Source organism: Phyllopteryx taeniolatus, chromosome 13 (assembly GCF_024500385.1).
Source record: "Phyllopteryx taeniolatus isolate TA_2022b chromosome 13, UOR_Ptae_1.2, whole genome shotgun sequence".
Taxonomy (NCBI): Eukaryota; Metazoa; Chordata; class Actinopteri; order Syngnathiformes; family Syngnathidae; genus Phyllopteryx; species Phyllopteryx taeniolatus.
The window spans coordinates 13,009,903-13,027,191 of record NC_084514.1 but is presented as its reverse complement, the minus strand read 5'-3'; the positions used below and the strand labels follow the sequence as shown (position 1 = coordinate 13,027,191).

At 42.4% G+C, this 17,289-nt stretch overlaps 1 protein-coding gene across 5 annotated transcripts in view; it reads left to right on the top strand.

The window, feature by feature from the left end:
* myt1lb (myelin transcription factor 1-like, b) overlaps positions 1-17,289 on the top strand; it is a 120,467-nt gene continuing 103,178 nt past the window's right edge. For 4 of the 5 annotated variants that reach the window (XM_061794996.1, XM_061794997.1, XM_061794995.1 and 1 more), the window contains exons 1-2: positions 1-296; positions 552-822. The gene's annotated coding sequence lies outside the window, so the exon portion shown is untranslated. The remainder of the gene's footprint in view (positions 297-551; positions 823-17,289) is intronic. The other variant, XM_061794994.1, reaches the window with a different exon arrangement.

Here is a 17,289-nt window from a genome sequence, read left to right as displayed (position 1 = left end):
CAAGGAGGGAGAGGGAAGCAAACCAGAGAGGGAGAATTTGGGGTTTCAACTCACATCCCTCCTCCTCCTCCTCCTCCTCTTCCTCCACACGCACACACACACACACACACACACACACACACAGGCAGAATTGCTTTAGGGTATACCAGTCGGCTTTGGCAATCCTTCCCTTTGTTGTTTCAGCTATTGGTTAGTCTCGGCAGCAGCGTGGCGTGTGCCTCTATCTTTGGGGAGGGTGTTTGTGTTTGTGGAGTCTACGAGGCAGTGTATGAAAGGATGCGGCTAACGGGAGCCGGGTAAGTCCGTTCTTTCCTCCCTTCTCTCCTTTCCTGCCTTCCCTCCGTGTTTGCGTCTCTCCACCGCCTGTGCACATTGACTACATGAAGCTCTCATCTCTCTCTTTTCTCAGTCTGCTTGACACTGTCTCCTCCCAACTGTGCTCTCTCCATCCCCGCTTCCCTTGCCCGCCTTCCTCTACTCTCTCGCTCTCTCTCACTCCCTCTCTCCAGGCTGTGCCTCATTGGTGTGTCCTGATTCCCTTTTTCCATTAGGCTCCAGGCCCATTGGTCGTCCGCCTTCCAACCATTATCTCCACTCGTCCACCCCTCTTTCATCCTGTCTCCCTCCACTCTGCCTCCTTACATGCCCAGTCATCTCTGAGGTCGTTAATTTAAAAAAAAAAAAAAAAGAGTTTGCATGCAATGCGGGAGCAGAAGTTTGCAGTGAGCACAGTAAATGAATTGGGAGAGAAGTAAAGGGAAGGCTGTCAGAAAGAAGAGGAAGCACATTTGGGAGAAAAGTTTCAAGAGAAGACTGCAGCTGGTAGGTGACTTGCACTCGTTCATGTTGTCTTTTCCTCAAGATAAGCAACACTTGGCTTATGTTGCATAAGTTACAAGAAATATTCACATTGCTGAGAGAATGAAACACACGGCTAAGTTAGTTGTTGAAGTGTTCGTTGCACTGTTGTGTATTGTTGCCGGAGAGTTCTTATGCTAATGATTTCACGTTGACTTGGAATTTTTTTGTATCCGTTATATACATTTAGAAGGATCAAGACAATACACATTCAAAAGTTTGTTGTCAAAGTTTTGTGTTGCTGCAGTGGATAAGTGAAGACCTCCATGCAAATGCTGTGTTTTAGATGTCATTTACAAATGTCATCGTGCAGAATTGGTGTTGTGTTTGTGCTTCGATGTGTCCAGTGTGTTCTGTTGGTGTCATCTGAGTTCTGAGTTCTGAGTTCTGAGTTCTGAGAGTGTGCAAGGACCTTGTTTGATAGGCCGGAAGGAGCTGCGAGTGCCAGCAATACAACTCAAGAAATATAGGCAAGCTCAATCAAAGCGCAGAATGCACGCAAACCTTCTCTCCACAGTGTTTCATGGCAAGACAATCCAGATTTTGTCGGGTGACATTTGTGTTTCTGCGTGCGGTATATAATGCATATTCACAGCAGATAGGCAGATGCATTGTAACAGGTTTCATTCTGTAAAGATAAACAAATTGAGCTGCTTATGTTTTCTCTCCCTCGCCCGCAATCTGTTAGAATGTAACATGCATTACAATGATGCAATGTTTTTTGAACTGCACACGCTCATAATATGTTAAGAATTGTTAATGGACGTTGTTTGATAACCTATCAATATGACAACAATTTAAAATGTGCTGAATTAAAAAATGAACTCATTGATTGGATGCAAAATGGCATGTGTTTGAAGAAAAACGAATGATTTTGTGTCATTCCCTCCATTTTTCTTGCACCCTACACCATGTGGGGACAGCTGACTTGGCATAAAGTGAGACCGTGTTCCTTGGGGTCTTCCGCCTCTGGTAATGTCTTGCTTGTTAGGAGGAGACTGGTGTTGTCGTGCGGAGAGCGTGTGCTTGTGCAGCACCGCCACGGTGCCTGATGTGCTTTGCGGCGGACAGGAAGACAGGCCACTGTGATTCAATTAGAGAGGGAAATCACGCTAGCCCGGTTGTTCCGAGAGCAACGTTACAGGGAGACCCCTAGCCCCCCACTCCTCCAGCCCTCTGTGTCGCTCGCTCTCTCTGTCTCTCGGTCTCTCACTCAAGCCATTCAGAAGCAGAGCTGCAAATGTATACATCGTTCTCCGTAACGCTCCACTTTGGACTGCAATGTTGTAATTACACTTTTGTATCCTAATACACTTTGATGATAAGATATTTACTCCGGGCTTGCGTGGTTTAAAAAAAAAAAAAAAAGGGAGCCCACTCCCTTCTTCCACTGCAGCCTAATGAATTCCAAAAAGCCACTTGGGGATCCCCTGCATGCGCACAGCAGCGGGTGGTAATGGTTGTTGGCGTAGATGTCACATGCATTCATTAGCCTCAGATCCATAGCATGTACGCACTAATACTAGATTTGTATATAAAAAAAAAATATATATATATATATATATATATAAAATGCAAGAATATGTGTGTTTCAGTCTTTAATTTAGCTTTAGTGTTTTGGCCGTTGATAGTTGACTATTTTGTGAAACTCCCTAGTGTTCAACATCTCAACTGAATATTTGGTTGTAGCTGTTGTTGTTTTGCAGTATTCAAGATTGAGTCCACTTCCTCTAAGTCCGCTCTTTCCTCAATTTTTATGAAAGTGACTTTCTGTTGGCATCTGATCAGCAATATATATAGAGATATAGATATAGATATAGTTAGTTAGTTAGTTAAGGGTTGTTGCATGATGTATTATTTTGGCATTAAATAATGTACATTTAAAAATGTAGTTTCATGTTGACCGAATGGTGTTGAATTTCTTTTCCAAGGAAATTCCAGACATACTGCAGCATTCGACTGCATTGTCATAGGTCCTCTATTTTTAAACATGATCATCCCGTTCAACAATTTCTTTGTGACTGACCTTTATTTCACTTTTCTCCATCTTTGTCAATCCAAATTACAAAAAGCATGGACAGAGATATATGCCTAAACTAGAGAAATTGTGAACGTTTGGTAGGTTATTTTTGATCGCATATTTGATCGCATATTTGTTGCCCTATTAGCAAGTCACGTTGATGAACATGCCAAGAACAGGAGTGTGTTAGAGGAGTTATTATTGTACTCGTACATATAAATGTTTACTTCTAGATTTAATTGTTCCGATCAAAACATACATGTTCAATACAAAGCATGTTATACTCCATCCGTCTAAGTTGATTGCACAAACTCTACAGTTAACTCATGAGATTCTCTACCGGATCTATACAAATGCTTCATTTACAAAGATATTAATGCTAACTATGTTTTTTGCTTTATTGTTTTTGTATGACATAAAAGTTGTAGCCAATGAGCGCATTTCTGCATAGCTTATATCCAAGACAGCAAGTTTGCATGCGGTTGCTCCACGAACACATATCTTTGTGAAGCTTTGAGAAGATACCTGGGGAATCAACTTGCGCTTCCAGTCTTCTCAATGACGTGGTCCGGCAAGGGCAGAGCGGGGATTGATCCATCTGAGCAGACACAATGTCAATACTGATGTCTGCTCAGTGGGAGATGTGGCTGCCTCTCATGTCCTTCACAGAAATCTCCCGGCAATGTTTGATATGTAGCAGCCATTAATTAAGCCATCGTCGTCAGTGAACTCTATTTACTTCTATCCTTACTAAATAACAATTATAGTTCAGCAAATTTCAGCGTCACTGCTTTAAAACAGACAGATTTTCTCTTGCTTTTACAATAATTGATAGGTAAAATGTTCTTTTTTAATTTTTTTACAAAAGCAAACTCCTTTTATAGCTATTACATCGATGGGACTGGACCTTCAAAAAAAAATGCAAGATAGGACATTTTATGCAAATTTTCATTAAATAATGCATTAATCTACATGAAATGATGTTCCAAACTAGCATAGTTTGGCCTTTTTGAGGAGGTACATTATGTGTTCTCTCAGGTCAGTTTTAGGTCATAGCCGTGGAATTACATCAAGTATGAGGCAAAAATAACAATACAGGTTTATTGGGGTACCCTCCTTGCATCTGACTGTTATTTGTATGTAACATTGTTAGCCAGACCGGAATTCTGATGTGGGTATCCCTCTCGAGATAGCGTGGGAGTCCACCACCATGCACACACACCTCCGTGACTCTCCTCGGGGAAAACATGATCTATCTCCTGGCGGGCAGGCCAATTAAAAACCAATCAGGCTGCATGAAGTGCGCTGGTAATGGGAAAGCCACAGTGGTGGAAGTGGGGCTGATAAATGGACACTTTCACCTTGTGGCATAACAGCCTCCCACCAGCATCCATCAGCCTCAGGGACAAGGCTCTCCTACATGCCACTCGCAGCCACTGTGCAATCCACTGTACATCAATGACCACAGCATTAGGGACAATTGCAAGATCTAATGCAAAAGAAGGAAATAATACTCGGTCAAAGATAATAATTTGGCAATATGTATGTACCGTTATTTCTCGTGTATAATGCGCACCCACGTATAATATGCACCTCAAAATTCTGGAAAACCCTTCTACCTATGTATAATACATTTTTACAATGCATGATTTTGCTTCTACCCATATGATAAAAACATGAAGTATTAGCTGTCTTTTGTTAGTTTTTTAAAAATAATTATTCTGAAGTTAAGCACTTTATTTGAACACATAATACTTTATTTTTACTCTTATTTTGAAATTCACAGCCCTACTTTTATTTAGTAAATGAGAAAACACACAGTTGTGCTCATATGTTTGATTACCCAGCCAGAATTGGTAAGATTCTTCTACAAATTATTTTAAGAAAACATGACGGACCAGGCGAAAGACATTTCATTTTATTTTAATGGGATTCAAATTAAACTGTGAAGCATCACAGAAAAGCATTATCATAAAACAAAACATAACCATAAAGAAATTAATGATGGTTGTTGTTCAGTCATCAGTCGTATTTAAAAAAAAATAAAATAAATAAAATAAAATAAAATAAAATATTTCACAAATTCTGCCTGGGTATGTAAACTTATGAGCACAACTGTACATATATGCAGTCATATGTACCCCTGTCATATTGGAATGAAAGTGTAGTCTAGACCTTTTTCATAACCTCTAGGTGGCATACCAGAATGAAAGTGTACAACTTTTTCATAACCTCTAGGGGGCGGTGGCACAGTGGAATGAAAGTGTACAGTTTTTTCATAACCTCTTGATGGCAGCATTTTTCCTTTTCCCCTGTACTTATGTATAACGCGTACTATTGACTTTTGACCATTTTGGGGGGTAAAAAATGCGCATTATACACGGGAAATTACGAGCAATTGTGCTTGTAGAACGCCACTACATCATATTGATTGTACTATTTTAGTAATGGCAATTGCTATAGTTGAATGAATTTAGCTTTTTACCTATTTTTTATAAGATGGGGACAATATTATATAGTGCACTTGTATGGTACACATACTGGGAACAAAAACATAAACAAAACTTCCACCAATGTGGAATGAACAAAACAGCAAAGAAAATATTGTGTTCTTTATCTGTGTTTGATTGTCGAACCATATTGTGGCAAACAACAGTTTCAATCAGCAGCATATGTTTAGTAGATAGGAATGAACAGCCAGTGCAACTAACAGCTTGTCATTACAATACAAAATTCCCCATAAAGAATCCTAACGTAATCATAACATGCGGTACAATGACTCAAATATAGCATGACAACAATTTTGTGGAGCAACATAGTTTTGTCCATCTTTTCACAGTGTACTCGAGGAGATTAATGCAAGGTGTTGTCAACTGCACTGTGCCATTTGCATTCTCGGATCTGGGGAACGAGCCCGTTGTAACTGAAAGAGCAAAGACACACTGTACAATAAATCCCTCGAGCCGCCTTTTAATTCAGATGCTTTGTCCCCGGTGGCGAAACTGATGATATTTAAATGCTTTTGATGGATGTGTCGAGTTGTTCGGTGCAAACTTGACATGCACTACGTAAGGCATCCTTGCTAACTACAAGTGGAAACAGTTTTCGCATCTTTGCCCCCGGTGCTAATGTAAGGCCACGGAAAAGAAAACTATTCAAGAGCGTGTGAGGGGATTCATTCCATTTCAGACGCTGCTGTGACCTATTTCACACAGCCAGGCAGCTGTAAATAAAGATTTTCATAACCTTGTTTAGCCTTTTCCCATTGGAAACACAACTGCGTCTTGAAGATTGTTGTAAAGAGCACCGGAGTCGCTGTTTTGAGTGTCGCTACGATATCATCAAAGCGCTGACCTCGAGACTGTTTGAGTTGTTGTGAGGCCATTACATTTACTTTTTATTTTAGAATGAAAAGAAGCTTGGCGATTCAAGCCATGATTAAAAAACACAAAACAAAAGGGAAGGTGCTCAATCAGGCAGTTCAATTTTTGAAGTCTGTTTAAGCGTCTGTCTGTGTTGCGTTGTTCACCTTTCAATTCCTACAATTCAAAAGGGAAACTTATATGAGATATTGTAGCAACCTAAATGTATAGGACACGCTGGACAAATAAAAGATTAAAGGCATCGTACAAATTGGCCCTTAAGCCTCTTTGGATTTCACCTCAGCCAGTCAGGCGAAAGTAGTGTGATATTGGCAAATGATTACTAAACAGACATCCATTATTCAACATGGCAATTGGAGGTCACAATCTCCTTATTTATACTTGCTCCGTAAATCTGATTTGTCACTTCTGATCGCTCTCCGCGTCACATCGGCAATATTGGGTGAATATTACAATGTCTGATGGGTAATTGACTATGGCATGCGACAGCGGTCAAGACAAATGGACACTCTATAGTAGCAGTCAGGGGAAGGGGGTTATACTGTAGGGGAGCCTAAAACGAGACCTTAGGTAAGTGGAGATCAGGGCACCATAAGCGGGAAGAAAAATATGCACAATGATCGGTAGGGGCCAAACAAAACCATATTTTCCATTGGAAGTGTGATTTTCCCACAGGGTTCAAAATCCCTAGCAGCATCCCTGGTGGTGAACGCCACATCCACTGCGAGGAGATTGACATTTGGGGGGCTTTACGTGTTGCGCTTTCACAGGTGCAGCTCATTTCAAAACCATATCCGCCACAATGTTGTGATTAAGTCTTTTATTGGATTTATTGTTTCAGAAATGCTATACTGATTATATATACAGTCATTATTTGTAAGCCTCTTTAATAGGACAAAATCAGAACAACCCCCCAAAAAATGATAATATACATTCATCTGTCCACTTTCAATAGAACTTCAAATTGACTGTAACAACAATCATAATGGGATCATCAGAATCATCTGCTTTGTTGTCTCTGGGAAGCAGAAGTGCTAACCACTTCCTCAGTGCGGTGCTGTATCATATCAAAATACTATAGATCATATTTCGTTTATTTTACAATAATTGTAGTATTGAATGTAGCCACCCCCTGACACTAAACTTGCGTTGACCATTTCTGTTTGCGCAACTTACGTATCATCAAAACAAAATACTTCTACTACTAATCAAAATAATGAAGCAACAATGTAGAGTTGACGGAACTTGTCTCTCTGAAACTGGAATTAAACTAACTCATGCTAATGCTTGTTTTATGGTGTCAAAAGGGTCTATTTCTTTGTATGCTTGAATACAATATTCCCTTCAGATCATGTTTGCATATCAATTTGAGCCAAATCCAGTTGAAGTGGGGACAGCAAGGCATGGGAAAGAATAGGATCCAGAACGTGTACTGACTGAAGAGAGGACATTGGAGTGTGCCGTATATGTTTCACTGCTCACTCAGAGGGAGACAATGGAACAAATGATTCTTATGATCACATCATTATTGTTACAGACAATTTGAATGAACATATCTTCTCAGTCTCTACTGGGACATTTTCTGTACAAACATAAAACTTTTGTGAGCAAATGTTAATTGCAATAAAAGCAGTAGGTGGAGGTGGTTTGGTCAAGCACGAGCCTGTCTGGGTGTGTCTGATTCGTGTGTGCGTGCGAGGCCAATATGACAGCACTGGGAGGACGCAGCCAGGCAGACATGATGTGCTCTGAGCCGCGGCGTCTCTGTGAGGGTGGCCTGACCTCTGCCTTCAGCTCCGCTTCACAGGACAGCAGCAAATGAGAGGTGTCATTGCATGACAGCAGCACAGTCCCCCTTTAGGACTGATGGCTCCTGCAACACACACATGCACATGCACATGCACACGCACACGCATGGACTCCAATGTGCAAATGGGCCGGCACGTGTGTAAACAAGCATGCTAGTAGGGGTGAATGCTCGCCACAGTTGGCACCTCGTCAGGGATGCAATAGACATATCAATATTGACACACACCGCACTTCGGTTCAAGCGACTCTTGATCTGTATTTTGTGGTGACTATACAATACTGTGCAGCCAGCAAACAATGATATGAATTGAATTTTGACCATATTAGAGCTTCGATCTTGCTTTGACAAGCTCCGGCCAGACGCACAATGGCTTGTGTCAGACAACAATCTGAGCGTAGCCTCTATTTGATTTGGTTCCTTCTTACCGATCTTTTGAAAGATGTTCTAGTTTCAATAATGTGTCTTTCAGTTGTGTGCACAAGTCAGTCATGTGAGTTGGGTTCTGTGGGTGCACGTGTCTGCAACTGCATGCGTGCGAACGAGAATATCACTGCACCATCAATGATCTGAAGGTTTGATTTGTTTCTACTTTGAGAGTAACATGAGCCTCAGTGTAGTAGCATTGCTTCTGAAGGGAACTTAATGCAGCAGCAGCAGCAGCAGCTACACTAATGATAAAACATATTCTTACATGGCTAAGACTGTACTTGTATAATTTCATCCATTTTCTTCCACGAATCCGACGTCAGGTCGCAGAGGCCACAGCTTAAGCAGGGAAGCCAAGACTTCCCTCGCCCCAACCACTTGGTCTTGCTCTTCCGGGAGGATCCCGAGGTGTTTCCAGGCCAGCTGGGAGACGTAGTCTCTCCACGGTGTCCTGGGTCGTCCCCGGGGAATCCTCGCGGTGGGACGTGCCTGGAACACCTCGAACCTTCAGATCATGGAGCATCCTGACCAGATCACCGAGCCACCTCATATTGCGCCTTTCGATGTGGAGCATCAGCGGCTGTACTCCGAGCCCCTGCCAGATGCCTCTCACCCTACTTCTAACCTTGTGGAGGAAACCCATTTTGGCTGCTCGTATCGTGTATTCGTGACCCTATTTGAGGGTGGCAATGTAGATCAACGGGTGAATAGAGAGCTTCGCCTTTTGGCTTAGCTCGTTCTTCACCGCGAAAGACAAACAAAGTGTCCGCATCGCTGCAAACGCTGCGCCAATCAGCCTGCCGATCTTGCGCTCATTCTGACCTCAGATCCCAAGAAACTTGAAGAAGAATCTCAATCTGGGTGACCCTGCCAGGGGCATAAATCTCTGGACAATTTACCTCCTAAGATCACTGGGACGCACAATTTCCTCTTTTTTCTTTGGTATTTTGGTTATCAAAACTTGAGTACTCCATTTTATTTAGATTTCTCTCTAATAGTTTGCCTCCAAATATTAGGAACTCTTCCCCGTATAATGCATTGCAAAACTGAGCATTATTAGCCTTCTAAAAGCAACATGTTTGATCTCATTAGATTGTGCAACTCCACGGAATGTTGTGGCCGGCGTATTGATCACATATCACGAGACTCAAACTAGAGCACAACCACCTGCCACCTGGAAACCTCAGACAAAACCACTGACAAGGCACCTTTGAGCCTTCATGCTAAGTCCCTCCAAGACACAAACACTTGCACACAAGCACGCACGCGATTATCCTCATGTACCCTCGCCTTGCTTGTCCTCCCTGTGCTCCCTCTGTCAAGCTCCTTTATCTCAGCCTGACTGTGTCCCAGAATCCTGTGCATCTCTCATTTTCTCTCCAGCACCCTACCCCGAGCCATTTTGCTACGCAGCTGCTGCCCCCGTGCATCTTTATTGTTATACTGGTTTTTGTAGCAGGAGTTTCCCCTGTCCGGCTGGATGATTATTTCAAATGACTGTTAGTGATGGCTGGTGGTGCAACTTTTCCCTTCGTCTTTCATCTCAGTTCAGCAATTAATGAAGGGGCTGGTGAACATATTTCCTGGTAACAGCTTCCTATACCGTCCCCAATGCTCACCCATTGCACCCTGCTTTCCCATGCATAATGAAACGGACCAAGACAGCAAAGAGAGTCCAAGTGTGTGGCGTGATCTGCTACAGAACGCAGAAGGAATTGAAGTGGTGCACTCGGAAGCGGATTCTCGCCCACTTTCCATCGCTGCGATGTATTCGGGTCATTGCCAGGGTCGCGTTTAGCACACCGCTTTGGTTTGTGTGCATCGTGTTCACACTGTTAACATCTGTGTACCCCAGCCCCGAATTAAAAGCGCTACACATTTGAGCTCTTTAGTGTCAGCCCTCGCCGCCCCGACCAAGGTACTGGCCTGCTCATGTAAGTGACCTAATTTTCCTGCTCATCCCAGCATTTTCTGATATGAGCTGTTCCAAAATAGAATGGCTACAGCAAAGCATGGCTATGCTCATTTCCATCTTGCATAACAGGAACCAAACACCCCCTCCGTCTCATCCCTCTCCCCTCCACACATACCCCAACCTCTTGCTTCGTTCAGTAGCAAGATGGCACATTCTTGCACAGGCTTAATATCATCTCCCCCCGCTGTGATATTATGAATTTAATGAATTCATGTTCTTTCCACATTACCTATCATCTCTATATTACTTAATACTTAAGCCTTCTTTCCACCAAGCAGTACATTTTATTTTCGTTCCACACAATACTGAATTATTGTCAGTGATTTCAAGGGGCACCAAAATAACTGATTGAGCTGTTCCCTGTTTGGCATCCTCCACTTGTTTGTCAATAGCTATGACCCAATTCAGGGGCTGCACCCATACATTTGAATGCTGGTGATGTCAGAACGCCGTCCCAATTGGAAATTAAGCCCGACGTTATTTGTGTGCCACTTCTTTGAGAAGAAGTACAACATGAAATGAAACCTGAGCAGCTGTTATTGTATGTTATATTTTTCAATTTTTCAATCCGCTTAACGGGACACTAAACCGTCAATTGTCTGTATGAAATGACGTGTCATTAGTCATTCTGACGTTTTCCCACCAACCATTCCAAGGTAACGCTACAGCCTGCTACACACAAGGATTTGTAACATCTAAACCATTTTTGTAAAAATGTGAGCGTTGTCTGTCATGATATCAATTGAGAGGCAGCACTGTGCCACAGGACATCCATACCGCTGGCAAATACAAGGAAGAAGAAAGCGTATCAGTAGAAGAAGAAATACAAGAAACTTGGCTAATTGTTAGCTGATCTGGTCGCTACATGGCAGGGGAAAACTTTGTTTGTGGTGAATGAGACAAAGTCGACACAACCAGGCAGGACGGTTCAAGGGGTGACACATCTTTCATCTCTGTAGGCTTGTAGCTTGCATTGGCACAAAGCTTTTTGGTTATGGAATGGCATAAACACAAGTTATTCTCAGACAAAGCCTGTAATCCATTACCAGTAGGAAAGAAAACAGAATCCTTGATGCCCTACACTGTATTGTTTTCTGTGTCTGACTTTGCTAATAAATGGAATCGTTAGCTTCGTGTTATGAGGTACCGATAGTTACGTAGCCGACATAGTCATTGCGATCCCACCTACACACACAGTGGATATGCACACCACGTTTACTGTTCCAAATCGTACAGTGGTAAATTGAAAGAGTGTCATTTAAGTAGGATTACATCACAGATTTAGCGAGGGCACAAGCACCACTGACGGTAGGTAACCCTTACAAGATTCAGACGAATATTTTCAAATGCAACTTTTAACTTAACAGAAACAGTTCATAGATCACGCATATATATTGTAATCCCTTTCTAAAATATCCATCTGGTATATGCGTAATCTACTTCTGCAGTCAGCAAAATGGGTCTGCAAAATGGCACTTCCTCCTGGCACGGGTGAATGTGGAAGGAGACCCGATCAAAGCAACCACAACTTTAAACGGCGACAATGTTTTCGAATTTAACATATATCACATTTGTATAAAATAAATTAGATACGTGGATTTAACTTTTGTCCGAAGACACCAGTCATAAAGAAAACAAAATATTTAGCAAGTTCGGCTTCAACAGTAGTCATGCTCGTTTGCGTAGCATACACAGGAAGTCAGTTTACATGTTTTCTGGGTTTGGTCAAGTGAGATTCCGCAGAGAAGATGCCATAACATTTGAACCACTATAAGGGCAGTTGTGCCCTATCTTTTCCTTGTTTTTGCGTTGGCTGTAGATGGAGATAATGAGAAGTTGGGGAATGAGAGCGCAATCATTATTTTATCCATGGCAGTGGTACTTCTTAACGTGGTCTGTAGGCCGTCTCAACAAAGCTAATGTAGAGAAATGGAAGCAGATGGAAGGCATGATTATTTGATCTGCAAAGACCTCTTGGTGGGCTTTGTAGTAGCTGGACGAGACTGCTTTGAGGCAAGAGAGTGGGTTGTATTTGTGTGTGTGTGTGTGTTTTCTGAAGTGTGGAAATGTGTTTGGGTGTGGGTGGCTGTTGTGTGGATGCCTGCGTGCATGCGAGCTCTTGCTTGCCCATCTGTTCGCGTGTTTGAATGCATCGCACGTGCCCCCATGCTCATCTAATAACAATAAAAGGATTTGGCACACGCTTTCAGCAAATGCCATTCTAATTACGATTGAACAGTGACAGTTATGCAGGTAGAAAATGGGAAGCAAGCCATTCAGACCTTTTTCGCAACGTGTTGCATCTGAGGTACTATGGTTTCTTGCAGTGCCTATACTATGTTATCCGGTAAATTAGATGACTGAGAAAGCTTTGTGCCTGTGGGCGACACTAAGACTAGTTTCACATTTGAGTATCAGGTCTCAAAGCTTCACTCCTACACACACTTATTCTGTACCCGTATATACTGCAACTTTGTTCGCAGGCGCTAACATCAATTTGATTGGCTTTGCTCGCAATAGTCATCCTGCCTATAAGGACTCTCTTCCCTGAATGAATTAACACGTCAAACATACTGCACATCTGCACATGGCTATACTGTACATCCCACATACAGAGAGAATATTTGCTTGACCGGAACAGTTTTTTGGTCTGCTGTATGCAAGAGCCAACAACAGACAAACAAATAAAAGAGGAATGAATGCACGTGTGCACTTTGGCCAAACATATAATCCCTATTTGTTAAACACAAACATACACGGTCATCCACTGGGGTCATCCATGTGATCCCCCTGTCAGGCGCAGGGTTGGAGGACATGGCCGGCTGGTGTGTGCATGACTGGCGGGCCACACCTGTCAACAGCACTCCATGGGCTGGGCTCTGATTCTATCGGACAGCCTGGCTGCAACGGTAGAATGTGTGTGTTCGTGTCTGTATGCGTGTGTGTGTGTGTGTGTACGTTCATGTGAGCGTGTGTGTATGCATGCCTGTCTGTCTGTGTGTGTGTGTTCCGTGACCATTTGAATGAGTCACTGTTATGCCTCTGCTCTGATGTTCCCCAGAGGACCCTGTCTGACTGGTAGTTTTAGATTTTGTGCGTTTGTCGATGTGTCTCTGTGCATGTGTGTTAGGCCTCCGTAAACAGCTGGCTTCTTACTCACACTATACCCACCAAATTCTTAGTGATCGCATCTCCAGAAGTGTTTGTAGCATGCCTCTGCAACAAACCCAATCATGATGCCCTCAAACACTCACACTCTTTTTGCATTGTGTACCTTTTTTGTTTCCACCGCAAACTTAGCCCAAATGACTCATTGCAGTGTTGAATTGTATGCTTGAACCTCTTTCACATCACGTAGCCAATAGATCTAGCTCCCTGGTCGATCTCAGACGTCATTCTTCAATTATAGCTGCCATCGTCCAAGTATGGTGAGGCAGTTGTACCCTCCGGTGATTTTCAGCAGCACATACAGTTGGCTGAAATATTCAGCCAGGCTCCCCACATTACCTTGCATGTATAATTACCGGATATGCTGCCTGCCGCTGATAACTCTTCCAAACAATGTTTGAAGGGAGGAGGGGGTGATGAATCCCCAATGAAGTGTGAAAAAGACTGATTAAAATTGCCATGGTCAAAAGCCAGCACACCAATGTGTTCTGCTCTTGTGGACCAGGGCAGATTTTGAGACAGGCTCTGGTGTGCTCTTTAGCTTGGGAAAGGTTTCTTTACTATTATTTATTCTTATTTGATCCAGAATTTGACCATGTTTGACATTTTCAAAAATATGGTCTGAGAAATTAAGAATCGAGGATTTGGTTTTGCAGCATTCAGTACCTGTTAGCGATCGATGTCAGAGGCTCACACAAGACCGTTTTCTTGAAATAAAACTGTGAGCGCTTTGGGCACCTAGTGCTTCCATCCGATTGTTTTGGCAATGATACGTTTAGTTGCATTAAGCGTGAAATGTCTAATGTCGAACACAAACTGCTACCAAATGCTAGTCATTGTGTTTGGATTTTAAAACTATATGCGCACTAGCAATAGTACCATTTTAGGATCAAACTGATGGTAAAAGCTTCATTTACTGTGCTGATGACATTTAACTGTCATGCATGTGCTGTTTGTAAAGAATTGTCACGATAAATGTAAAACATAAAACAACAAAACTCTGCCTTAACTTTAATGACAAATGACGACAGTTTTTGTAGAGTGTAAAATGAGTCGTGACACTAAAAATGAAAATACATCTCTAGTACCTGAATTTATGTACAAGTGTTACTAATTTGAATGTGCTTCCTTTTGAATACCTGTGGCGTATAGTCTTGTTCTAATTTTTCTTGTAGTGATACATGTTGAAAGCAAACCACATGAATTTAAAGAAAAAGCAAAACAGTTATTTGTTTTGCTGAACTGAGGTATGGTGAGGCTTCACGAGAGGACTCAATAAGATCAAGAAGATGTTTTGAAATCGATACAAAGAACGCATGTCTTTGTAAAGCTTTAAAAGGGCATGTCGTGCATTAGTCCAAAAACATACATTAAAAAAACATACAGGGCGGCACGGTGACCGACTGGTTAGCGCGTCAGCCTCACAGTTCTGAGGATCCGGGTTCAATCCCCGGCCCCGCCTGTGTGGAGTTTGCATGTTCTCCCCGTTCCTGCGTGGGTTTTCTCCGGGCACTCCGGTTTCCACCCACGTCCCCAAAACATGCATGCTAGGTTAATTGACGACTCTAAATTGCCCGTAGGTGTGCATGTGAGTGCGAATGGTTGGCAGATTTGGAGGTGCTGATTCTCATCCCAGCTGCTGCGAACCGCTCCAGTGAAACTTCACCTCTATATTCATTGTTATTCATTCAAAACATTACAATTCATTGAATAATGGAATTAGCCCATTCCTAATATCAGTCATTTCTAAATAATCACATCAATGCCTGCATTATCATATATATGACCAATATGTATCTAAAATTGTACACAGTCATGAAAAAAAAAACAATTAGACCACGCTCGTTTCTTCAATTTGTTGGTCATTATAATACCTGGTACCCCTAAATGCATTTTATCTGAAGAATACAAAAGCTTAATTGTATTATTAAATATAATTTATAAATCCTGCAATTGGCTGGCGACCAGTTCAGAGTGTAACCCAGCCTCTCGCCAGAAGCGAGCTGGGATCGGCTCCAGGATGTCCGTGACCCGAGTGAGGATAAGCAGTACGGGAGGATGGATGGATGGATGGATTACGAAAACCATGGAAAATGGCTAGAGCTAGATATCAGCTCTTCTTTGAAACTCTTATGAGCTATTTTCATTGTCACCATTATATTTGTCCAACCAAAGGTACCTTTAGTTGCAGAGTGACGACATTCAAAAAGTGGACCTCCACTGGAATAATAAGTGGTTTTCCTTTCGCATTAGGTGGATTTTTACTCTCAAATTCCCCGATTTCAGGAGTGGTCTCCAACAACGAGTGTAGCCTGTATCCGCGTTGGAGTGCGCCAACCTGGGCTCACGTGCGGCGTGCAAGCACGCTAAGTCATTCCATGCAACCTCCTGCTGGTAACACTGACTCTTGTGTGCATCGAATGCAGAGTTTCCGTCACAGCGCAGGAGAATCCACCGCATAACACTAACTTTGCTCACATAGCCTCGTGAACTGCGGGCTCTGAGCTTCCGTCCTGGTGGCTAACGCTAACGATTGTTAACTTTTCCGCAGGCGCTAGTTGGCAGTTTGAAGCTATTTTATTCTTCCGGCTCCCACACAGTCGCGCGCACACAATTTTTCGAAAGACAGGCAGTCATTGTTTTATTATTCAGTTTATTTTGAAAGGGGGCTTGGTAACAAAAAGTGCTCGCAATATCTCAACATTATTAAAAGTGGACACAATTTGCAATTTTGGTATTTTAGCAAGAAACAAAGATGTACGTGATTTGCTTTCACGTGCCACATCAAATTATGTGGCGGGCCGGATCTGACCCCCGGACCACAGGTTTGACACGTGTGTATTACATTTTGTTGATGATCTGAAATATATTGTGAAATATTAGGCATATTTCATGAAGTGTGGAAGACCTCTCAGTGGTCCTACTCGTGCTGGAGGATATTATTTCACCATTGTTTGTCTGGGCAATGTGCAGGAATACTGAAAAACGATTTAACCAATTACTACCATTTTTGGTTTGTGTTTGCTCGTTTGGTGACTGGTTAGCAGGACTACGGAATGACTACTTAATAATTTTCTACAGACATAGCGACTGTAAAGTGCAAAAAAAAAAATTGACTCACCCCTGCGAAGTGTTCTTAATAAGCCTATTCAATTTGAATGAATGAAACATTATTTTTTTAAAATCACCAAATAGCGTACATAAAATATTTCTCCAAAATCATGAAAAATAAAGCCTGCTTTCCAGCTGCAGGACTGTGCAGGGGCTGTCTGCTGGAGGCCTTGGAAACAAGTTCACCTGTCAATCAAATACGTTCATTCGTACAGTATGTGCACAAGTGTCCATAGTCAGCTACAGGCTGGAAAAGGTTGCTGTTGTGTTCAATAACTTTCCCGTGCCTCTGTTATGTGGGGACCCACACAACAAAACCGATGTATTGGACGGCCCCGCCTCGGTCGAGCAAGCTCGTTAGCTAGCTAGCTCGTTAGCTTGCTAGATGATTAGCTCGTTAACTCCCAGTCCCTCGAAAGGGTGAGAAATGTGCCAGGTAAGAAACAATTACATTTCAGTAACTGGGGAGGATCCAATATTTGATGTTATTTTGTCAACATTGACAACATTTTGCATTCTGTTTTTTAGTTGTTTTAAT